The 26,632-nt window shown below is 42.1% G+C and overlaps 1 pseudogene; it reads right to left on the bottom strand.

The window, feature by feature from the left end:
- Positions 1-1,082: 1,082 nt before the first annotated feature.
- The window catches only part of LOC149170073 (subtilisin-like protease SBT2.3 pseudogene), a 57,546-nt pseudogene continuing 31,996 nt past the window's right edge, over positions 1,083-26,632 (bottom strand).

Below are 26,632 nucleotides of genomic sequence, written 5' to 3'. Positions count from 1 at the left end.
TTAGAAAAGCTCGAAGCCCTCGAGTGGATCTTGTGAGATATGTAGCACATGTATTCTCCAATTTCGTATTTAAACTACCTCCCACAAACATGACTATAAACTATTGAGTGCAAAAATAAACGATATCACATGTCTTTTTCCTAAACATGTAATATATGGAACGAAATGAATCTTCCCAGGCTGATTGTCGTTTTGACAGGAACTCATTCTCTGCAACATAGTATTATTCAACATCCGGCACCAGTTTAAGTGAAGAGGAAGAAATTAGGCACATATTAACTTTCAAGCTCAAATCCGAAGGTACTCTATCTCCAGCCATTGGCAAATCATGTCCAAAACTGTTAGCATGCAAGGATGATCCTAAATTTCCCAATAAACCTGTAGAGTCATGAGGTTGAGCGACAATAGTTGAGGCCTTATTATTTGCCAATCCCTTAAACGCCTTGGTCATATCAACAGTCGTTCTTGAAGACCAAGCAGGAGAACTCGAAGAGCGCTCAGCAACATTACGAAAGTTGTTATATTCTTTGACACTCAACCTTTAATTCAACGTTCTTGTTTGCATATGCACTATTTATGGAGATATCTGGATTACCAGATGAAGCGTGATTTCCATTCGTTCTCCAAATAAATTTTGATGAAAGCTTCACATCAGACGGTGTGGAACATCGGTTGGTCTCTTTTATCTATTTCTTTGCCACGGTAGATGTCTTTGTGGCGTTTCGGGCTTTGACTTATCACCTTCCCCGTTTGAATCAAAACCAATTTTTTATAATCAGCATCCAGATGTCTAGTTTTGCAAGCATATCTCCCAACGTGTCCTAAGAGCATTTCATAGCTGCTATATGCTCTATATTATTTCCATTCTTTCTGCTGTGGAAATGTTGTAGCTTCTCCAAATTCCTCTGGAAATTCAACACATCTGTCATTGTGCGACAGCTGTAGTCTTCTCAAATTAGGAAATTTTTTGCAGTCCTTTATAAACATTGGCCATGGAGTCATCGTATTGTAACTCCAGGTCCATGAGGTTCTGAAGTCCAAATATCCATTTGGGTACCACGCATTTAGTCAGACTAACCATTTCAAGGCGTTCCATGACTTCCAAGCAGAAGGATTCTTCCAAAGCTAGGTGCAGTACTATTACCGGTGGCATTGAGGAATACTGTAAGCTTCTGGGTCTCCCAATGTGAAACTGTAAATGATGTGGGTGCAACAGAAACAGAAACACCAAATGGCACACTCCAAAGAGCCTTGTAACTCTCATTTACTGCTATATTCAGAAATCTCCTCTCAATGGTACGAGAATTGATCAAACTAGCTACTGTGATTGAAGGAACGTTGAGGTCAGAACTAATTCCAACGTTTGAACTACATACAGCACCGGTGTAATTGAGAACAAGAGGTGCAGATCCATTTATGGTACATAGGAACGCAATATAATTTTCATAACCTGCATCGAAGATGAGTCCGGGATCCAAGGCAGCAGTTGGATTCACAAATCCACTTCCCATGTCAAAAGGTGTGGCTGGAATTGCATCGGCATCTGGATTGTTGTAGGAATGTTGTGCCATAATTGGTAACCCTTGATTGTCATTGAGTGATGCAGTGGTGGATAGTACAGAAGCAATGGCTGCTGGGTTAAATTTGGGGTATTTTTATTTCACTAGAGCTGCCACTCCCGCTATATGAGGTGCTGCCATGCTTGTTTCCGATAACATTGCAAAAATCTCGCCTTAAAATTCAGCTGAATCTGTGCCAACAGAGTTTCAAGCAGCCCAGATGAGATTACCAGGAGCTATTATATTTGGTTTCAGTATATCTGCTGCATCTAAAAGATTGTCCTGTAGATTGGGCCCCCTTGAAGAATAATACACGACTTTGGGTGCTTTCTCGCTGTAATCTGCTTTCAATCCTCCAAGGACTCTGGCAACTCCTCCAAACTTAACAATGTTGTTAGATTCATCTCTAGTTATGGAGTCACTGTAGTATTTCAGAAAAGTCTTAGAATCATCTGAAGAGGAAATGATCAATCCCGACATCGTCAAAGGGACTGGATTGAATGGAAACCCAACCACAAAAGGGTCTGTGTAGAAGATGATGCCCACTGCACTCAAATTGTTAGCAGTCATAACTGCTTGTCTCACAGAAGACAGGCCAAGGACAAACCTTATTATGTAGCTACAGATCAAGATGTTTCCTTCAACTAGATGTTGTTCCAGCTCATTGGGATCTTGGCATTCATTGGCATACATATCATCAGTTCCATTCTTCTGGGCATGAGTTGCAGCAACTAGACTGTACATATCATCATCATCTGTTCCAGGAGCAAGTCCAACTCCTGAGATTGTGAGATTGTTGCCAAGAACTATAGAATTATTATAACTACGATCATCGGCAGCAGCTCCCGCTGTGAATATCCATGGGCTGAAGGACCAAATACTCTTTGGAGAAGGTCCAGCGTTTCCTGCAGCTTGAACGACAAATATTCCAACTTTCATAGCGGACAACAAAGCCATGTCTATTGGGTTAAAGAAAGTCGCAATCCCAGAAGGTGGCCTGTTAGGTATGATTGACAGAGACAGTATATCAACCCCATCTTGAGCTGCCTGGAATAAACATGTGCAAAAACTCGCCAATTCATACTGTTGTCTGTCAAGAAGACGTCTACTAATCTATAGCTGCCACAATATCTGCATTGTAATTTTGGCTTTCGGTCCTTTCACCATTTAAACTCCAATGTTTTCGCTTCTAAACACATCATACATGAATAAAATCACTGAACAGGCCCTATCGACTTATTTGGAGAAGAATTGAGCTGAAACAAATTGAGTTTTTGATGAATCGATGATGAATTTCAGCCTTAGGTCTCTGTGCATCGCGCGCACTCCCAGTGCACCGCGTCTGGTGAGTGCGCCATGCCAGTGTTAATTTTACACTGCGTAGGAGCGCCCCATGCGCTGCGCGGCCCATGTGCACCACGCCTTCTTCCTATGCGTTGCGCAGCTCCGTTTCAACACAATTTCGACCTCCAACATTGAATTTGCTTTCTCCATGTTATCCATTCAGTTTTCTAACGTTATTTGGCGTGCAAATGAGATGTTAGAACATAGAAATGTCTCTTATGATAGGGATTTGACTTTCGATTTGTGCACACCAACTGAACTTCGGCACTTTTCAATTTTAATACAAACTCTGTTCTGCAAGTTTTCCTTTTCGATTTTATGAAATTGAAGGATAGCCTCTTGGTTGATTCGTGCAGGGATGATGACCTTTGGACTTCGGCAAAGGATCAGGAGAGGCTGGGCGAATTTGATTCTGACAGAGGACTGACGAGACTGATTCTAACATTGTCTCCAATTGGGATGGCAGCTGCCGCTTCGTGGAGGTGCGAAGAACATCAGATCTCTGGGAGAGCTAGACAGTGCCTTCATCCATTGGGCTATGGAGTCCATTATTCTGACAAACCAACATGACTCAATTTATTGACTGAAACTTGACTGAAACTGACTCAATGCAAACTGAAATGACTGAAAAACTTGACTCTAACAAACTAACTCAAAATGGCAAAGACCTGGACTTAAAACTTAAAGCTGGGTGGCAGTACATGGCCACCTGTGTTTCTTACAAGACAATATATCCTCAAACTATATCAAAATGCCAATGCAACCAATCAAGAAGATGGCTTCTTGACTGATTCTTCCTATCAGATCTTCTGGTCAACGGTAGATGCTTGTAATTGGGTCTCCAAAAAGCTAATTTACCATGATCTCCTTCATCACTGAACACTCCAATAATCACCGTCACTGCTGGCTGCAACAAACTTGCCAGAGGATCTTGAAAAACATGAAGATTTTCCATTGCCACCTCCTTTTGAGAAAACGAGATGTCTTTTTCTCTTACTTCTGATTTTTCTTCATAATGTACTTCAGTAAAAATCTGCTCCTGGTCCCCAAAAAATTCTGAACAAATAGATGAGCAGATCTCTTCTTGGAAAAACATTTCAACACATGAAACATATGAAGAAGAATCTGAAATGGAACCCATAATGATCTGGCCGGCTATAGTCTGAATATATTTCTGATCATCTTTGCATGATATGATAGCAAGATTCTCATTACATTCATCAATCATGAGAAAAGCAACTTCAGATGATTCTTGAAACTCAAGCATGACATCTCTATCATCTATCATAAATTCATCCAGAGAAACTTTTTCACCTACTTGAACAAAGATATCCTCTTGCTGTTCATGAATTGATTGGATTACCTTGGTAGGAAGGCTGTGTTTTGATGAGATGAGGGCAGTTAGGCCTGTAACTCTGTCTTCTTCATTTGAGGCAGCCTCAACAATGCAATTCTCTTCTATGAGATCCGGAACAACATGTTTTTCCTCGTCACAATCCGTCTCTCGGTCTGGTTTATCATCATCATTTTCGGAGATTGGAACATCATTTTCCTGCGTGTCCTCATTTATTTCAACCAGATCTGAAATAGTACTTCTTTTTTCATCATTTTCAGTCATGTGGAAATCTTTAACCTACTGATTTTGATCCTGCTGCAAAGTTTCCTCTAAGAGTTCTGTAGGTTGCTGAAATGGATTTTCATACAATGCTTCCATGATTTCTTCGTCCATAAAATTATCGTCCTCATAGTATTTTTCAAGGCTCTCAATAAAACCATAAGCATGCTTGCAACAATCCTGAACTAAATTTAATGATGGATAAGATTCTTTATCTCAAATAATATTGAATGAAAATCCTTTAGACAATAAATGGAAGCAGGTGGCAAACTTTCATACCAAGATCGGGCTTCATCTTCCAGAGTAGACATAAACATTTTCATCAAACAGTCTTCAGGAAAATCAATCTTTAATTTAAGCACGTGAATGTGAAATTTCACCAGATGAAGAGCATCATCATTACCTTCCACATTTCTGAACACAGGCAAATTATTTGACCAATCTACCTTGGGCATTTTATTTGGAAAACCTGGGATGTGATCTCGGCTCATGGGAGAGTATCTTCTTGCAATCCGATCCATCTTGAAAATTTCAAAGCTATTGATCTCTCTGCAGTGGATTCACCATGAAGCACTATTGTTGGATTCTTCAGTGAATGGAGTCGCTAGGTGAATGCTTTCATCCTTTCCAGTGTTTGATCGTCATCCACCATCAACAATCAGATCGGAACTTGAGATATGAACTGGGGCAAGACAATCTACAAGTAAACTTCTCCCCAGTATGGTCTGTGAAACCAAAGATTCTGGGTTCGATCCCCAGTGGAGTCGCCACTATGTTAGCACCTAAATCTGCCTTAGGCTGAAGGAAGGCAAAAATTAGGGTAACCACAAACCACACTCAGTCTGGTAGCTAGCCCTACTAGAGCAGGGGAGGGCTCTCTCCGAGTCACGCTCAGTGAATAGATGATCGAAAACGGTCTGAGATGACTTACAATGCAATATTTACCTTAGGCTAGTAAGTGAAATAGGGATTTTGGAGATAATTTTTATGAATGACCGAGCTTCTGGGATGTTATGGGACCGGCGCTCAGCAAAGAACAAAGAATTGAATATGAAGGCACAGATTATTCCGTGAGGCAAGGTAGGCGTAAAATGTAACAATTTAGTTTGAGGTACCACGGCATGAATAGATTGCTGAAGAAAGTGAAAAGGGGCATAGTGACATGAATCCTTTTCAACAGAAGAATAACACTGAACATGAAATTTTCCCACAGGCACAGCAATAAAAATTGGATTCTACCTAATCTCACTTAGAAAATTTCACTGGAAATGAGCATGAAATGAATTATGAAACATAACTAAATACATATGAACACATAATAAATACATTTGCTACACTCACAACCACAATAATCTCATGAAACAGAGCCGCTGCCTTTCATTAATTCTCTGTCAAAAATACATAGTGAAGAAACAAAGTTTCTTTCCCACAGTCTCCCAGAAGTTACAAGCCAACCAACCCTTTGCAAATAACTTGCATACAATATATAGAATGTGTGAGGGAGAGATAGAACGCCCAGGGCTTGGGAATTTACTCGAATCATTACAAAATGGAGATGGACAGCCAACCGTCAGCTACAGGTGCAGCGCTGCAAACATGACATTCGGCATTGGGGTGACCGTTTGCCTTCCTTCGCCACTTGGATAGAATCCAAGCTGGAGAAAAAACTATTTAAATGCCGCCTTTGGTGCGAAAAAAACGAAGTGTAGATGACCGGGCCCACTTGGAGAAGTCGCGAACCGAAATTTCGCGAAACGGAAGAAAATTGGCAATTTTTCCTCTGTGCGTCGCGCTACTTTGGGGCTTGTTTTGGGGCACTTGTAGGTGTCCAAAATGTACTCATTTGGGCTTGTTGGAAATCCTGTCTTGTCTACTTTCTAACCCCACTGGAATTTTCAAATTTGGTTCTCATTTGCCCCTCCAAATCTTCATTCTCCCAAGACTGCTTTTTGTGTGTCAAAAAAGTGGCAAAGAGGCCATTTTTGGGTGTTTTTTGACCCTTAGGAGACCCAGACCTTGCCCAAATCTCTTTCCTAGACACCAGTAGTCGTAATTTTCAATGCCGAATCCAAATATGCAAGCAGTTTCTCCATTGGAGCCCTAGAATTTTAGCGTCGAGCCAATGGCGCAGCGCATAGGGAGGAATTTCCTGTTTTTTATCCACAAATTTGCTAAGTGACCAAAATTTGCCCAAATTTTTTGAAATTTGGGCTGGATGTTCCCTATGAAGTGCTATGTTGTGCCAAGGAAGCCTCAACCAAGATTCGAAGCCGATCTTGCTCCTTTGCCTCCTTTGCCTCTTTTGTTGCTTTGCTCAATTTTGCCTTCAGGCTCTTGATTCTTGCTTTGGAGCTCATGTTTCGGGCCATGTATTGGTGAGTCATGTGCCTTAGCATGTCTTTCCACCTGTTAGCCTTATCCAACCGCTACTCCAAGTGAACATTCACTTTCTCTAACACATGCTCCCGATCCTCATCTCTTTGTGCCATAGGTCTGCCTTGTGCTGCCATGATGTGTTGCCAGTTTTCCTTGATCATTTGCAACTCTATCTCAGCTAGCTGATCTTCAAGTTGCTTGTTCCTCTGCTCCAGATACTTCACGTTCCACTTGTCCCTCTCCAAGTCCAGGGATAAGTTCTCAATCACTGATTGCTGCTCCTGAATGATCTCTCCAAGCTCAGCATCTGTAGGTTCTGCATTTGTCTCATCACCTTGGAGGAGAACGAATTCTGTCTCTCATTCACCTGATGGCTCACCTGAAGACCCCTCATCATGCACTGGCTCCTTACCTCTGGCCTAATCTTGTGATGCTGATGTTGGAAGTGAGGCCCCTTCCACCCCGGGTGGAGATAACACTCGCTTTGCTGCTGCAAATAAGGGTCTGCTGCCTTTCTGATAGGTGATGTATACTCGCATGGTGGCAGTCTCATGTCTCTCATACTGATGAGATGGGCCTCCTACCTCATGCTCTGCCTGTAAAACTACCTGTGGAGTGTTGAAGAAGTCACGGAAGATGAAGTCCTCCCAAGAAATACCCTGCAATCCCAACTGATGGTCCACCAAAATCCGAATAAGAGAAAAGTGATAAACGTTGTTGAGCTGCTGTCAAGGGGTCTTGTGCTGCATGAAATTATTCATCCTCTCTATGTTCCTGCAAATGAAAAATGGGAGGCTCATCATCCGCACCCTGGTGAAGTGCATGAGCAACTTGATGTGATAGGAATAAAGGCGAGAAAACCTCTCCTTGCAACTCAAATACTTCATGATCAATCTCATGAGTGGGGCATACTCATCCCTCAAAAATTTGAATGGAAAAACTCTAGTGAGCTGGCTCAAACAACTGTCCTTGATGTAAGGCTCATAATGATGCCTCTCCATCTTCTTTTTCTTATGCCACTGTTCCCCAATGTTTGGTATTCCTGTTGCCACTGATATGGTTTCCAGTGTCAATGTGAAAGTTACCCCAGCCAGGACAGATTGACCTCCCTGTAGATGAAGTGCAAAAAGATGGGCCAACTCATGATGGACTCTGACATTTGCCACCCTTTGACAAAATTCATAACATGCCAAGTGCTGGAAACAAGACATGGCAAGAGGGCATGCCTGCAGCTCAGTGAGGGTGTTTGGCTCATCTCTAAGATGTCTTCCACTCCGATGATGTCTCCTATGGGCCCTCTCTCCTGAATATGTGTCACTGTGGGTCCCCTCCTCATACTCTGATGAAACTTCTGATGCCATTACTGCTGTTTGTACCCTGAGTTTTATGCTGCCCTCTGAATCCAATGGAACTGGTAGATGCTCTGAAAATCTGTCACCAAGGGGACAATAAAACAGGGAGTATTAGGAGAGGAATGATGAAAGGGGAATAGGGGCTAAAGGGAGAGATTTATCAAGGATTTGGGAGTGTTTTTGGGTATAGTATTGATGGGGTAGGGTTTGGGTTTTTTGAGTCATAGGAGGAGGGGGAAAAGGAATATGATTACAGTGGTGTTAGGGTGATGATAAGGGGAAAATGATGCAGGGAAAATGGTGATAGGGGTAGGGTAGGCGAACACTTTGACAACACTATTACTGTAGCAAAAACCCTAGGAGCTTGATTTCTTTGTGTCTTCTTTTGTTTACTAAAAAAAATTTTGGCATTAGATTTATACTCATCAAAATCATGATATTCTTCTCAATTTTAATGCCAAGAGTGAAGGTAGTTGGTCTACCTTTCAAGTTTGATAGGCATTCACAAAATTTTAGGCAAATTGGTGGTTTTCTGGGCTTATATCTCTGTGCGTCGTGCGCCGCGCCAGTGGCATTTTTACACTGTGAACCGGCTCCCTGTGCGCCGCGCACAATGAGTGGGTCGCGCCTCATTGTGTGTGCGCCGCGCGCTCAGAATTTCACCATGAATTTCTTGCAGGGATAGGGAAAGGGTTACGTAGTGATTTTTAGGGTAGGGTTCTTAGGAAAAATGGTCAAGGGGAGATGAGAAAGATGATGGGTAAGAGGACAAGGGGAATGGAGTGAAACCTTGGTGCTATCATCATGTTTTTTGCAACCCCAGCCATTGTTTTTCTTGGTGATTTTTTTATGGTTGACATTATGCTTTTGGGTGACATTTAAACATCTCACAAACACCATATCAATGACAAAATTGATGGAGAAGAGGTGTCCACAGGGCCTACCTCTTGTTTTGCTAGCCTTCACCAAGACTTGAAATGGTTTGGCAATTTTTTATGCCCCTGGCTGTGTGCATCGCGCGTCAAGCCTAGTGCGCCGCGCGCTGGGTGTGCGTCGCGCCCTTGTAAATTTCACACTGTGGACTGGTTGCGTGTGCGCCGCGCTCCTGGGTGTATGCGCCGCGCCCTCGAAATCCAACTCTCACTCCCTCAAATGCTCACAATTTCGCTTTCTCACCTTTGAAATGCTTTCTCCAAGTCTTGCAAGAGCACAATGCTTTTGATTTGGGTCAAAACATGTATTTATAGCCTTGGAGGAGATGGGTTTGATTTTTGCCTCTTTGAAAACCCCCTTTTCTAATGTTGAGTTTTGCACTTTTTCATTGACCTTCAAACACACTGATTTTCACTTTCCCTTTGACATTTTGACTCAAATGATGAAATTTTTGGCACCTCTTTGCAGGGACTGTATGACAGGGCATTTGGCCATGTAAATCATAACTGCATCTGAAAGGTCAACTGGTGATTTTTTGGAAAATTTTGTCATAATTGACCTTGTTTGAATTTTCTTCAGAATAGAGTTTTGAACAAGAGTCGATGTCTCTCCAGGTGATGATGAAGCTCTCTGAACCCTAGTTGTATAAGGGCCTCCCTCTGGCCTGCATGGCTTGTTCTGGACATGTTTTCAAGGACCAAATTGATGAATTCCTAGATCCAAACATAAAAGATGACTTTGCCCTGTAAAGGACCAAACTTTGACTGTCATGAGCTTCGGTGATTATGGACAAAGACCTGAGCCAGCAGGGGCCAGACATGAGGGAAAATGACTAGCATGAATTTCTCCATCAGATCATGGCATGTCCCTAGCGAAATGCAACTGGGTGAATGGAGCAGGACACCTAAAATTGAAATGCACAAAGAGTTTTGATCTCTGACGGAGGGCTGACCAAACCGACTCTAACACAGAGCATCGGTTTTGGTGTGATCACAGTTAAATGAGGTTGGAGGTGGTTTACCCTCTAGATTCCTTTGGTTGTTATTGAATTGTTTGATCTATGAGATGCCACATTCCTACTTGGAATATGACATGGGGGTGATTGGTTGAAAGAGATATTTGGTTTAGCCATGTCTATGGTCGGGTGGTATGTGGAAGTCCCGAATGTGGTTGGATTTTCCTATGATTAATAATATATAAGTTCTCTTAATTTTGCAGTGATTTATATGTGGATTTAATGGCTATCATATCTATAATATTTATATGGTTTTATGTTGGTTATAAGCATGGGTGAATTCCTATTCATGTCATGGTTATTTCATATATTTACTTGTAATTATTAAATGGATGGACACAAGACCTAATTGATTATGTATTAGTTAAATGGAGAAGGAGATGATCCTTTCAGTTATGTTTCATAACTTGTTTAAGTCATTTATGCCTTGCCCTATATCCTAGACTTGTAGGTTGCATTGACAACAAGTATTTGAGAGAATGTCAGTCCCGGTTAGGAATTCTTAGGCCTAATCCTGATGTTCATTTTTGATTGATAAAAATTGTTATTATGTTTTTAATGAATTCTCGATGTTACAATAAGTTCTAGGCAGAGGCCAAGATTCTGGTCTAGAAAAGTGGCTTAAATCCCAGGGTCGCTGGCACAAAACTGGAAATTATGGTCCACAGTCACTGGCAGGCAGGTCTGTGAGAGTGAATTTAGTCTGTTGGCTGCTCCCTTGCCCATGGCATGAGAGTGACTGTGGCCTAAGAGCTACATAATAATAGTGGGACCAAGGGACAGGTTGTCTAAGTGGTTGACTTGTCACCTGAGGGCTATGTTGATGATGTTGGTTGACTGTATGTGATGTTCCATCGATTTTGCTTCCTTAAGGTGACATAGGAGGTCGAATATGATTTTAGTAGCATCTCTCCTCATGTTCACCCTGACTGGCATGGTTACTTTGGGTAGACCTAGGAGGGGGTTCTACACCAATAGAATAAATTTGAGACAGTTAAGACCTTGGGTGTGTTACAACCTTTAGCCATTCCAAGTCAGCATTGGGAGGAGGTTGTAATGGATTTTATCACAGGTTTATCCAAGTCTGAAGGAAAGAGTGTCATCATGGTGGTAGGTGATAGACTTATGTTGTAGCAGCTACAACCACCCTCCAAAATTTTTCCATAATCCTTTTTTGGAGCCTCCCTACCAGCTTTTCATGGCATTTTGTCTTGCTTCGTCAAGTATTCAAGATTCAATGTTTTCATGCACAAAGGTAGCCTCTCGATCACAATCAATCCATTCCCCTCATAGGTTTTTCACTTGAAATTGGTCCAAATGCAGGCTGAGCAAATTCCTCTTGAAAATTGCACATTTTTGGAGAGCAACCAAACTTCACTCTAGAAATTATGCAATGCTCTTTGGCAGCCTGCTGGGATCCAAGGTTGTACAATCCTTACAGCCAACACTCCCAGCAGGAGTTGCAAAAATTTCCCCAGTAGGGCTGCTCACCCCAAGATTTGCGCAAATCTAGGTAGTAGTCAACTTCTCTGCCCAAAAATTGCACAATCCTCCCGGGAAGTCAGCCCAGCTCCGAGCCAGGAATGCACATTTTTCCCTAGTAGTTGAGCAACTGCATGCATGAACAGTCCGGTTCACCAGTTCCACCCGGGACTGAGGAAACTTGACTTGCATGCATGCATGACTTACTCTACCTAGAATAGCAAGAGACAATATGCAAAATGCATCCCATGATTCAGGGAGCTATTTTTAGCAGCTGGGGGTTACATGCAAAGTTGTTCAGAAGTTTCCCTCCAAGTGTCACTTTTTTCCTAGATTTCTGGCATGCACGTCATGAGACCAAAATTATTTATTCAACACACCATAGCTCATTCATTCACATTGATTTTGGAACTCTGACATCCCACATCACATCTAGGACTCTTCGACACATCCGGCTCACCTATTCACTGGTAAGTGGCCTCAACTTGTCTTTTTCAACATTTTTGTCACTTTTTGTGTATTTGTTTGTGTGAGTTTTGTTTTCTTGATTTCTTTGAACACTTGCTATCATTTCCATGTATACTAGCTTTTCCTAGCTCTATTTCAATTTTTGTTGCTATCCCACTGTTGTCACATGCATGAAACTGTTTTGCACAAATGTTCACCCAACCAACATACTTCCTCACCCACATGCATGTTGATTTGTTTCTTGAATCTTTCATTCATGTTTTGCATGCACTGTCAATCACTTCTACTATCACTTAGTGTCACCATGAATTTACTTACTTAGTTGTTTTCAGTTACTCGTCGGCAAGTCGGGGCAACCTTGGCCCAGGCTCTGCCTTCACCAAGGCTACATTTCGTAATCTGGGGAAGGAAGGCTCACCTTCCTCTCCAAAAGTGCACATTCTTGCCCAACACTAGCCTCTAGGAATGTTCTGCATATTTCTGGAGGACAGTGGCTGCTTAGCCCAAGAAATTGTGCAAGTCTATCTGTAGGCCAACAGTCCTTCTGAGCTGGAATTGTGCATTGCGCAATCCCAGTAGCCAACTGCCTAACTAGATTGTGCATTTCATTAATCCAGCAGTTAGTCCTACCTCCCAGAGAGCCCCAACTGTCTTTTGCGCAGTTCTGGTTTCCAGTTACCCAGCCTCCCAGTAAAATTTATGCAATCTTGCTCATCTATTTCCCAGGTATGTGTTGTGTCCTTCCCCACATTTTCTTTGTTTCCACTGACATATGTATTTCCATGGATTTTTCTTGTTTCTAGATCTTTCAGGTTTCCATCTGTCCCAATGTCTTCCAAGAGAACAGGATCACGGGACACTAATAGTGTCCTCTAGTCTGCTGATCTATGAAGATACAAAGTTGTATATAGACAAGGACATCAAATTGAAGTGGCAAGAGTTCAATGAAACATTTGCAAGCACTTTTTGGGAATACGTCGAAGAGCGCTATGTGTACCTAGACATTCACAAGTTTGACTTGTATCGGATTTCATGCAGATACCCCGTGTTCCCATGCACGTATATGATTCACTAGATCGTCTCCCACACTAACCCTGAGATGATGACCTTGAGAAGTGTTAGTGGGATGAAGCTTGCAACATTATGGGCATGAGATTATGATGATATGTATCAGATGTTAGAGCCCGTGACTATCATGAATCCTCCATTTAGCTTGACCAATAGCAAAGGTAATTCTAGAGACATTCTTAAGGATTGGGTAAAGGAGTCAGCTTGCTTTAGGATGACACCCAACCAAATATATAAGACAAAGATATTGAGGAAGGAATACCAATACTTGGTCATATTCGCATGTCGATTGAGTGGCCAAGAAAGCACTTAAACCTTTCCTCAGAGTTGGGTAATCACATTGGACCAACTGGCTAGAGAAGGAAGACCATGCAACTGGTCTGACATACTAGCTCATCAACTAAAGGAACAAGTCATGAAGGCTCAACAGTCCCTGAACGTATGCATGCATAGATTTATATGTCTGCCTACATCGTAGTTGCAGTTTGTGCCCGACACGAGTTCTCGGACTTGCAGTGGGCATGGCCACCGGTGGAGACTGTTGTGAATACATATTTCAAGTTGTTGTTCGAATGCAGCTTCAAGAGAGTAATAATATGGTTGTTCGACCATTTTTTTACCCCACTGTATAGGTTGATATTCGAACAGGATCCACCCTGCATGTCAAAGGAGGCAATGGAGGTGTTGTTAGGCATTGCATATTGGTATGCCTCACCATCTGGCACTTTCATCTGAATGTTCAGTGTGGAGAAGCCTTTGCATGTTCTGCCAAAGTTTGCCTTAGACATACTTGTCATGTAGGAAGTAGCATATCACATCTTAGCAGGATTGACAGCTAGACTATAGTAGAAGAAGAAGGCACCTTGGCCCAATTTTCCGTTACGGATTGGGTTATATGAGATCCAAAGTATCAAGTAAGAAGATGTCGAAGTAGAACAAATGAAGAAGTACCCATTTGACCTCCGAAGCTTCAACTTGTATAACCCACATTGCATTGTGAAGGTTCATTTCATGAGATTTTAGTTCAACTGAATCCATGGGAAATTTCATTGGGCCAAGGAAGACTGATGGAGGTATTGCTACAATTCTTATAGACCCAATGAACAGGTCGGCTTCACCGTAGAGTGGTTATCAAAGCAGCATGAAGCAGCATCACTGAGAGCACTAGCAGTAGTAGCAGTAGTAGCAGCAGAGGCAATAGAGCCAACCATACATGTGCATGACAAAGGGAAGAGGAAGATTGTCGACCACAGGGAGTTGGAGCAAAGATGCAAGTTTCAAGCAGATCCAATTGTAGAACAAGCATCTATGGTTATTCAAGGAAAGAGGGAGTAGTGCGATAAGAGAACCACATGAAGGTAGAGGGATAAGAGGAGAATGGAAGAAGCAGAGAAGGAGTTGCATGAGCTAAGGAAGCAGCTCCAGAAAGAAAAAGAGTTGCGCCAACAGGAGAAGGAAGTGCAACATCAATAGATTCAGCAGGGGGTGCATCACATGTAGACAGACGAAGCAATTCCTGTACAAGTAGTCGATTCATTTGAACAACTAGCATCAGGCGAACAAGGTGAACCATCATAGGGGAAAGACTTTTCTCATGAGATAGAACAAGCGCTTGAATAGTTGGATGAAGACATGGAGCAACAGGACTTGGAACAGGACACTGACCTCATGCATCACCACAAGGAGGTTGATTCGTCCGCTTCATTGCATCCTTTTGATAATCAAGTCTCAAATGACCAAGGATGTACTAATATTCTTGGTGGATAGATGGAAGCAGAGATGCACAACATCTCTTTTGATGGATCTCATTACATAGTTGTGTAGTCTCAGAGAATACCAACTTTGGAGGACCAAACATCCCATGCACAAGCTGAAGAACAAGTGATTTTGACTGATGTGCATAAGCATCCAGTTGCTTTGGCCAATGCAACTAGAGTGTATGCCGAGGTCACTAGATCAAGTGTTTGTTTCCTCATAGCTGAGAATGAGCGAATGGTGAAGGAACTACAGGTGGCCAAGCAAGGAGACTTAGTGACAATGTTCACCCGAGATGAACTGAAGAAGGCAATACTAGATGAAGTGTTGTCCCTTGATACAGTTATGCGAGCATTGTACTCCAAGTTTGGTACCGTGCACCAAGCAGTCGTCCATCTCCATGATTGGCAACAGCAATGTGCGAGAAGAGCACGCATCTTGAAGAACATACATGCTTTTGTTGATACCATGAAAGCATGGATGATGAAGTACAAGGGAGCCCCACTTCACTTACCAAAGATGATGAGAGCCAATGTGGTCGAGTTGTAAGAACATATTTGGAATTAGATTCAGAACTATGAAGACCTACCATAACTCATCACTAGCATACAGGCTTCTCATGCATGAGTATTCATTAGCATGCATGTTATAGTTCACACTCATGTGATCCCATCACTTGGGACTCTCACCCAGGTGAATACAAAGAAGCAAGTTCGACAGGAGCTTGAATCATACTTCAACGAGTTGATGCGCACCACCACTAGCCCAGACCTGCCTATGAGTGCGGACATCATGCGCAAGTACGTTGCAGGTCCAACCACATTAAAGAAAATGATTTGAATGGTCTTAGACAAGTTGGAAAAAAGAGCCCGAGCAGTGTACCCAGATGTTATGGTGGAAAGGTTGAGGTTTCATACAGATGTCATAGCCAAACACACGGACATCATCAAGGACTACCAATCTTGGCATCAATATTTTACTATTGATCAGCATGACTGTTATAGACATTTTTGGGCACTGCAACCCCAAGCATAAAATTTCCATAAACCAAGGGCTCCTAAGTCCCTAAAAGTGTTGTTCTAACCCCTAAAGGAACAAGGTCAACTGATTATAGCTTCTCCCAGAAGTTCTCCATGAAAAACTGCTCAGAACTAGTCAAAACAGGATCATTTCACCTGCTCCATAGGCAAAGTGCGTTGCATCTCACCTAAGTACACTCTGTGGGTGCGTTGCATTTCAAAAATCCCTTCTATGGGGTGTGATGGGCGAGAAGTGACAAATGGTAGTGTCAATCCACGAGGTGGAGAGGCATGGTATCTTCCAGAAACTTCTCCTGTGACACTTGCCTCTCTGAATTCGACCAAGGATGAGTAAGAGATCATCAATCTCCAAGTGGAAGCAAGAACTATCAGAGGGAAGACACTAATCAAATCACAAGCTGACTCATCTCCCTTACAGATATCTATATATGGATCCCTCATCCCAAAGATCTAGAGGCTGGAATTTTGCATCTTGTAAGGAATTGTTGTTGGTTTCTTGAGACAACATCATAGTGCTGGGTGATCTAAGCTTTGTATGAGGTGAAGAAGGGCTTACTTGCTGAGAGGATGATGCTGGGTCAGAACAACTGGTTGTAACTCCCTTGTCTCTTTCTTGATTATCAATAAAAGATATTCAAGTTTTCCTCCATACTCTTGTGTCATTTATGTTTTATGCATTTGTATGGTCAATTTACATCTAATCCTGGATTGTTTATGATTATAGATCCATGTTCTTGTATAGTGTTGTGCTACTCTGATTCTACAGGTACTCTGTGAAGCTGGGCGTACAAAGAAGCAAGTAGCAAAAGACTATCAGAAGAGAGAGGAATCGAACTAGGAGCCAAGCGCAAGACAGAGGTTGGTCTCTCTTGTTCTTCTCTCATCTATATTCCATAAAGGAAAAATGAAAGTAGCTTTACTCTGTTTGTTTCTAAGGTAGCTACCACACCTTAGTGGGATAAGCAGTTCTATATTCCATAAAGGAAAAATGAAAGTAGCTTTACTCTGTTTGTTTCTAAGGTAGCTACCACACCTTAGTGGGATAAGCAGTTCTGTATAGACACTTTTCCCCGTAACAAAATGGCGACTCCGCTGGGGAGCGACTAGGTTGTTTGTTTATCTTCCTTGTTGTTTATTTTATAAACTTACATACGGAGCCTAAAGTCGAGCCAGGTAGCTTTCGAACTACATTTGCTATGCAAATGCAAAGTAGATAAATGTTGCTTCAGTCAATCTCCGAGTTTTGTTTATGAATTAAACAATTGATTTACAAACTCTCTGATTGCCCTTGTGGTAGCTCTAGTAACCTCCTTAGATCTACCCCTCATTGTTGATTTACTGATTACCATTTGCTCGGCCAAAACCACTGAACTGAACTACAAACTGTGACCCAGAACCCAAGAAAAGTCTCGTCTCTGGCCCAGTGCAGGCTCTGTTCTATGAATCTGAAATTCAGCGCACTTCCTGAGTGTAGTAGGTGCGCTGCATTTCAAGTTCATTGTGTTACACGTGTGCTGATCAGACTAGGCATTGTTCTTCAGTTTTGGTTTCTGTTTTCATTCTTTTCATTTCTATTCACGAATTTTGCTGCCTGTAGTCAGTATATCTCTGTTTGAAACCCCTTTTCCTTGCTTTTATTCTGTCTCCATTGTGCAAAGAACTGTAAATGTTTTTGTGTATTTGTTGAGTCATTTTCAATTCTCCTTTGCAAAAAAGTAACGTAGTTGTACTGTCGTTTCTCGATTTCAAAGTGTCGTAAGTGTCGTTTTCAGTCGTAGAAGAGAGTCTGATTGCTCTTGATAGTCGATTACCCTGTTACTATTGTATTTGATCTGAATTTGTAGTTTTTCTAGTGTCGAAAGCAAGTATTCATTTCCAAATCGTAAAGTGTTGTGATTGTCTTCATTTTTTATTTTGAAAAGAAACTTGTTAGTAATTGTCGCTTGAAAAGTAATTCAGATTTGCGCATTAGCTTTCTTTTTATCATTCACATACTAAGTAAGCCGAAAAAAATACATGCATGTGCATTTGCATTTAGACTGTTTGATTGGTTTGATTTAGGACAGTGCATATAGTGTGTGCTCTTTGCTCTTTGTGAAAGAATACTGTCTCTCTTTCCTTAGTAGCTAGGATTTTCATTGCACAAAGAAGATAAAAGACTGTTTATCATCTTAGATTGCATTTTAGGAATTGTACATCTACATCATGCGGTGAACCTGAAAGGCAAATTTCTTAAGCAAGATCAACTATAAAATAAATTTAATGAATCTAACAACACTTTGGAACCTAACGCACAACATCTAGAAGTCTAGGCTAGAGACGTATTCCGGTGTCATAAATCCTGGTAACTGTTGTCCTCACTGATGGTTGGGTGATTCCTCCACTTTGAGACGATAAGTGCCAGTATGGACTTGTGCTCCCACGTACCATCGAGTATATTTTGGGAGACCACAATAGGCTTAATCCTTTATCCATAGGAAGCCGTGTCTGCCACCCTATCGATCGCAATGAACTGATCACAGCATTCGGGAAGATTGACTGCCATACTTTAAAAATTATTCTGCAGTTTTGCAATTGGTTTGGTAATCCCTTTGCCTAGATTTCCAGAGAAGTCCCTTTCGTTCCTTTTCAGACTCCTTAACAGAAAAGGTCCATCTGAGCACTTGTCACTTCAGGCTCATTAAAAATCGAAGGCGACTAGAGTCATCTTTTGTTTTTTCTTGACTCTTAAAAATTGAAAAAACAAGTTGTGTCAAAGTGTCTAAAATTTATTTTAAACGGAATAATCATCACCCTTTCCTAAGTTGATCTTAGGTTGAGAAAATGGAATCCACCAACCAAGGAATTCCCCTTGGAGGAAATCCTAGTCCCTTCTCCTCTTGGGGAGATGTTGTTTCACCCCATATGGCCACATTGTCGCTTCCAGGATTGACAATCAGCTTGCCCGTATGGCTCTTCTCAACCTCTGTCATTCAGAACACCACAATTCCTGAACAATCGAGTCAGCAACTAGACGAATCCAGAGTTACCCCCCAACCCTCTACTTCCTCCAATTCTTCCTCTCCTCCTTCCTCTTCACTTGATGGGGCTGGTAAAGCCAAAAATCAAGTATCTGAGAAGAAGAAGGAAAAGAAGAAGAAAGAGAAGAAGAAGAAGGAGCCAAAAGCGAAAGGGGGCAACCAAGAATCGTCTAGCGAAAATCCACACACTGCACTGACCAGGCCTAAATCGCCATGTGTCATTTACAAAGGAGACCACTATAATAGAGATTGTCCTTGCATCCCTCGGATCTTAAGGGACTGGTCTCCTCGTTTGCACAACTCGGTGTCGTCAACCTCTGATGATCATGTTGAAAACACACCGTCGACTAGTGAAAGTGAAGCCCCAGGAAAAAAAGGAAAATATAGATTTTCTTGTAAACTGTGTGAAGGCGATCATGCCATCCACCGTGTTGGCATTATGTTCTCTGGTATGGCTATATGTTACAGATGTTGTACTTGATGGCAACTCCCATGACAAGGCTCTCATTTTATTGAAAAATAAGAAGGACGCAGGATATCAGTTCAGAAGGTGCGTACCCGTAGGTACACCTTGCAGGGACCGCGCCCAGAGACGCAGGCCAGCCATTCAGGAGGTGCGTCCACCCAGTGCACATATTTCAAGGCAGAGAAAAGCTCACGTGGGGGTTTCTTGTGTTTTACTCTTGGTATCTAGCCGACGGTATTGTGTTATTATGGTGTCGGCTCATGGTATTGTTCCATGATTTGAGGAGGAGCTTGCCTATATAAAGCAAAGGAGATCATTTGGTTTAAGTATGGTTTTGGTTGAATATCTTATGAGGACTAGATCTGGTCTAGATCTAAACAAGGTGAATCTACTGATGGACCGAGATCTCTTCAGCGCATGTTCAGATCTATAGATCTGACTGTCTGGGTTACTTCTGAAGTCTTGAAATCATCTATGCCCGGAGGGACGCAGGTGCAGTAAGGGTTCAGGTGCGCCGGGACGCAGGCACAGAAGGGTTCAGGTGCGTCGGGACGCAGGCGCAGAAGGGTTCAGGTGCGTCGGGACGCAGGCAGTTCAATAGACTCAGAGCGAGGGACGCAGGCTATCAGTTGAGCAAGGTGCGTCCGGGACGCAGGCTAGTAGTTGAGCATGGTGAGTCCGGGAAGCAGGCTAGTAGTTGAGCAGGGTGAGTCCGGGAAGCAGGCTAGCAATTGAGCAGGGTGAGTCCGGAAGCAGGCTAGCAGTGGAGCAGGGTGCTTCCTTCTCTTAAAATCTTTGTTTATCATTGTTGTGTTCTGGGTTTGGTCCTATTACTGTTGATCTAGTTACTACAGTTGATTGGGTGATTCTCTCATACTTGATGATCAATTGATGCTTATGGATCCAGTTTGAAAATTTATGAAAAGTGGTCCTTGTAAGAAAAGAAGTAGGGGGTTGTAGCTCCCTTCCAGGAGAGACTGGAAAACGAGAGAGAGTTGTAGCTCTCTGCAGGTTGCAGCCTGCGTACTGGTAAAGGACTGCACCAGTACAAAACCATTGTAAAAGAAGTTTCTAATTTGAAAGAAGATAGAGACATATTGCAGCAGGTGGTTTTCACCCACATTGGGTTTCCACCTTACATCTTGTGTTCTTTGGTGTGACTATCTGTTTTCTTTGTTCATGCACATTATTTTATGGTACTGACATGCAAATATAATTCAAAGATCAAATAAGGAAGGTTCATTAAAAGAATTAGATAATACTGATTCACCCCCCCCTTCTCAGTATTATTTCCAACAATTGGTAACAGAGCAGGTCCTTCTGAGGAAGCTTGATCGCTTGAAGGAAAAGATCCATCAGAATGGCTAATCCAGAAAGAGAGGCACACATCAGGCCACCAGTCTTTGACGGGAACAATTTTACTCACTGGAAGATAAGAACCACTGCATATCTACAATCACTTGGAGCAGAAGTTTGGGGAATCGTAGAAGGAGGATACAAATTCCCATCAGCAACTCCTACAGATCCAGCAGAGAAAAAGCAATATGAGCTCAATGCCAAAGCTGTTACTATCCTATTGAGTAGTTTGACTCAATCAAAATTTATGAAGATCATGCATTTCAAATCAGCTAAGGAAATATGGGACAAAATCGTCACAAGCTACGAAGGAGATGATCAGGTAAAAAGAGCAAAGCTTCAAACTCTCAGAATCCGGTATGAAACTCTTAAGATGCGTAATAATGAAAGCATAGCTAATTATTTCCTGCGTATGGATGAGATTGTGAACTGTATGAGGGATCTGGGTGAAGAATTTGAGGAAGTTGTCTTAGTTGAAAAAGTTTTGAGATCTCTGTCTGCTAAATTTGACTCTAAAGTATCTGCCATAGAAGAAAAGGAGAATGTGCAGAAAATCACCATGTCACAACTTCATGGGATCTTAACTGCTTTTGAAATGCGACAAGAGGTACCACCAGAGGCCGCATTCGAAGTATCAGAGGAAGAAGATGAGGTAAATTTTGTCAAGAATCTTGAACGGGGAACTGGACGGTTCAAAGGTAAGCTACCTTTCAAATGTTTTCTATGTGGTAGAGTTGGTCACTATGCTGCTAGATGTCCTCATAACAAAGGAAAGATATCTGAAGAAGATGGTAGAAGCTATTATACCCATATTAAAAGTTCATTCAATGATAGTGAAGATATTAGAAGTCTCATGGCACATAAGAAGAAGAATGCTTCATCCAATAATAGCGAAGATATTAAAAGTCTCATGGCACATGAAGAGAAGAATGCAGAAACTGAAGAAGTTTCCAAATTAAAAGAACAATTGGAGACAGAAATCAGGGTAAGGGAGCAATTGCAGGATATAGTAAAGGATCAGAGTACAACTATTCAGAAACTTGAATCAAGGATCCTCTCTCTAAAAGAAGATCTTAAAAAATCAAGAGAACAGAACAGAGAAGATCTTGAAGATCAAGAACATGAAGTGATCAAACTAAAGTGACAAGTGGAAGAAGGAAGAAAAGCTGAAGAAGACCTAAGGAATCAATATCTGAAAAAGGAAGAACAACATCAAGTTGAGGTAAATATCTTGAAAGGTAAAATAGAAGAAAAGGATAAGCTTTTACGATTTCAAGATAGTACTAAAGTCTTGGATGATATTCTTAATAGTCAAAGGTCTCCTGCTATCAAGACTGGTCTTGGTTTTCATGAATATGTTGAAGGTGAATCTAGTTCACAAGGTGAGGCAAGAAACTCTAATGAGAAATCTGAAATGCTCAACGAGGAACAACCAAGGAAAGAAATTCCTCAAGGAAGATCCTTTACTCCTAACTATGATAGACGATTATTTCCTCCGCTAAAAAATGTTGAATGTTATGTATGTCATAATCTTGGACATGTTGCAGCCAGATGTAGAAGTAGAATGGTTCAAGACAAATCATCGCATCCCAGGTATTTCAGAGGATATTGTTTTGCCTGCAATGCATATGGACACAAAGCAATTGATTGTGATAGAAGGAACATGAAAAATGTAAGATGTTATACATGCAACAACTATGGGCATAAAGCAAGGGAATGCAGGAGCAGATTTCAAAATTCAAAACAAAAGGACCATACATCATCACAGTTGCAGGAATTGAAGAAGACAGAGATAGAAAGGTGTGGCATAATTCAGACAGCGGACATAACAGACACAGGGGAATCTGAAAGTGATGAAATTCAGTATTCCATCTTGCATACGCTGATATAATGAAGACAAGTCGCGTATATATGGGAGTTACAGGCTGCAAAGTCGCGTATATGAAGAAAGGGCAGCAGAATAGACTCAGGTTCAGTCATGGTTGGCTCAGGCTTAGGGGGAGCAGAACAGACTCAGGAAATGGTTCAGTCATGGTTAGCTCACAGGTTCAGGGGGAGCATATAATGCATTGTTGGCATTATGGAGGATGGTCAGAAGGAGATCTTGCTGCAATATGTCTCTATCTCTTTCATGGTGGATTATGGTTCTTTGTTGCAGATCTGGTTCATTTTCAGGAGGAGCATGATCTTAGGGGGAGCATACCCCTTTGCCCTTGATGTCAAAGGGGGAGAATGAAGCTGAAGATTGTAAGGTTGCCATCAAGTCCAAAGGGGGAGATTGTTGGCATTATGTTCTCTGGTATGGCTATATGTTACAGATGTTGTACTTGATGGCAACTCCCATGACAAGGCTCTCATTTTATTGAAAAATAAGAAGGACGCAGGATATCAGTTCAGAAGGTGCGTACCCGCAGGTACACCTTGCAGGGACTGCGTCCAGAGACGCAGGCCAGCCATTCAGGAGGTGCGTCCACCCAGTGCACACATTTCAAGGTAGAGAAAAGCTCACGTGGGGGTTTCTTGTGTTTTACTCTTGGTATCTAGCCGACAGTATTGTGTTATTATGGTGTCGGCTCGTGGTATTGTTCCATGATTTGAGGAGGAGCTTGCCTATATAAAGCAAAGGAGATCATTTGGTTTAAGTATGGTTTTGGTTGAATATCTTATGAGGACTAGATCTGGTCTAGATCTAAACAAGGCGAATCTACTGATGGACCGAGATCTCTTCAGCGCATGTTCAGATCTATAGATCTGACTGTCTGGGTTACTTCTGAAGTCTTGAAATCATCTATGCCCGGAGGGACGCAGGTGCAGTAAGGGTTCAGGTGCGCCGGGACACAGGCGCAGAAGGGTTCAGGTGCGTCGGGACGCAGGCGCAGAAGGGTTCAGGTGCGTCGGGACGCAGGCAGTTCAATAGACTCAGAGCGAGGGACGCAGGCTATCAGTTGAGCAAGGTGCGTCCGGGACGCAGGCTAGCAGTTGAGCATGGTGAGTCCGGGAAGCAGGCTAGTAGTTGAGCAGGGTGAGTCCGGGAAGCAGGCTAGTAGTTGAGCAGGGTGAGTCCGGGAAGCAGGCTAGCAATTGAGCAGGGTGAGTCCGGAAGCAGGCTAGCAGTGGAGCAGGGTGCTTCCTTCTCTTAAAATCTTTGTTTATCATTGTTGTGTTCTGGGTTTGGTCCTATTACTGTTGATCTAGTTACTACAGTTGATTGGGTGATTCTCTCATACTTGATGATCAATTGATGCTTATGGATCCAGTTTGAAAATTTATGAAAAGTGGTCCTTGTAAGAAAAGAAGTAGGGGGTTGTAGCTCCCTTCCAGGAGAGACTGGAAAACGAGAGAGAGTTGTAGCTCTCTGCAGGTTGCAGCCTGCGTACTGGTAAAGGACTGCACCAGTACAAAACCATTGTAAAAGAAGTTTCTAATTTGAAAGAAGATAGAGACATATTGCAGCAGGTGGTTTTCACCCACATTGGGTTTCCACCTTACATCTTGTGTTCTTTGGTGTGACTATCTGTTTTCTTTGTTCATGCACATTATTTTATGGTACTGACATGCAAATATAATTCAAAGATCAAATAAGGAAGGTTCATTAAAAGAATTAGATAATACTGATTCACCCCCCCCTCTCAGTATTATTTCCAACACACCGTTGTCCCTTCTTAGACAAGGCTAAAAGAGTTTTGGACGATCGTCCGGATTCACCGTTACGACTTCCTCCTGGATATAAAAAACTCTTGCCGAGTCCATCACTAGTTGAAAATTCGGCAGACCTGCCCAGGTGGTCGGCCGAAGCATCTATCATTGAAAATGAACCATCTGAACCCATACCAGATGCAAGTAAAAAGGTCGAGGCGGTAGTTGACCCGGTCTTGCCTTCAGAGGTTCCATCTTTAGATGATACAGTCACCGAAGAGAACAAGGATGGCACCGCCCAAATTCTTCTCGTAAGCACAGACTCCGATGAACATGGGGGCAATTTACCCATTCCTTTACCGCAGGAAGGAAGTTCGTCAGAGTCGTACCCAGCCATCTATTCAGTCCCACCTCCAAGCAACCTAGTTGTTTCCTTTGATTGGAATCAACTAGGCAGACCCCGTTTACCGGCTAGTGTACCATTCTAAATAATTGCTCAAATGTATAGAATGGTTATGGCCGGTACCATCATAGATGAAGGGGCTTCTATGAGTATCCTTTCCTCGACTACTTGGAAAGTGCTTGGTTCGCCATCACTTTTGCCTGAGATGAGAAATCTAACAGGCTTTCACAAAGGAACTAGTCGACCGTTAGGGATCCTTCCCAATGTGCCCATAACATTGAGAGGGAAAACCGTTCATATGAACATAATGGTAGTCCAAGGACCCCTGGATTATAATCTACTCCTTGGACGAGACTATATTTATTGCATGGGAGCTATTGTCTCATCACTCTTTAGAGTAATGTGTTTTCCACACAAAGGAAGAGTGGTCAAGCTCGTAGACCAGCTTTCATTTCCTGGATCAGGCATAGCAAATAGTCATGTACCATCCCTAAATGGTCTTTTCACACAAGGAATGTCTCATCAATCTCCAGTCCGTCCACCTGATGAGCGCGAGTGATTCGGGAGACATGACTGAAACCCAGGGGGCATGCACCCTGGTTTGCTTCAGCAGGAAAACTTCGGGTATAGGGTAGGTTTCCGCGAGAGATATATGACTAGTCTGTACTCCCGTCCGTGATTGGAAAAGGGGGTTAGATTGGAATAAGATTCCCTAGTCAAAGTTATGTGAGTGGATTGTCTCACCTTTGTCTATTTCGGTAGACATATCCGAAGAAGTGTTTTGTTTGCGGTGTGAATAGAACAATCTTTGGTAACCTGAAAGAGGTAGACCTTTCCTGATAAAACAAATGTTTTGTCAGTAGAATGAAAGGTGACCTTGAAGCTTTATTTTATACCTGGGGGCATGCAAACCTTTTGGCGTGCAAGCGAAGAGCGATCATTTATTTTTTTAAATTTGTAGGTCCTCTAACCCTTTAAACTCGTAGGATTGGTCGTTTCCTAACTTGCATAAAGAAAGGATGTGGGGCAAAACTCAAAAAATTTCCGTTTTCATATATGAGACATTCTTATTTTACGATTGGATTAATCGAGCAGTTTTAGCACATAGTTCAAGCTCATTAAAAAATAAACATAAGTCATGAGCAAATGTTTCTCCCCACGTTTAAGCTCATTAAAAAATGAACTATTTCCCGGTAAATAACCATTGTGAATGTAGTACTTCAGCGTTTAAAGCCTTGGTCGTGTTCTCATCATCACCTCCACTCTGTATTGGCCGATCATTCACCTCCATTTGATTGTTTACCCCTTTTTGAGGAACAACTGCGAAGAGTGATCCCACTAGCCATCTTTGTGACACTGCCGTGATTGGAAAATTCCAAACCTTACCTGGAATCAGCTGCTACCCAATTTTATCACTCATTCCTCAAAAAACAAGTCTTCTTTAAGCTCTTTTCAACTGACTCGTAAAATATGAAAAGATTGCCGAGCCATTGGCCTCTCCAGCTCGTTAAAGGGACCGGAAGTGCTATCCCTCCTTTAGATTTTAATCTTTTTGGACCTAAGGGATTATTACACAAAAAGATCGAGCGCTTGTTTTGTTCGGCTCATTAAAAGTATCGAAAATTCATCCCTGCTGTATTGTTTTATACTTTTTCGGACTTAAGGGATTAGATGACGAAAAAGGAATTTTGGAGTTTCCTTTATGTCCCTTCTCAGACTCTCTAAAATTGAAAAGGAACGAGTT

This window comes from Pinus tabuliformis, chromosome 4_2 (genome assembly GCF_031772625.1).
Source record: "Pinus tabuliformis cultivar Carrire ecotype Pingquan chromosome 4_2, CPIR1, whole genome shotgun sequence".
In the NCBI taxonomy this organism is placed as follows: Eukaryota; Viridiplantae; Streptophyta; class Pinopsida; order Pinales; family Pinaceae; genus Pinus; species Pinus tabuliformis.
Note: the sequence above shows the minus strand (reverse complement) of the source record. Positions and strands in the feature narration are given on the sequence as shown.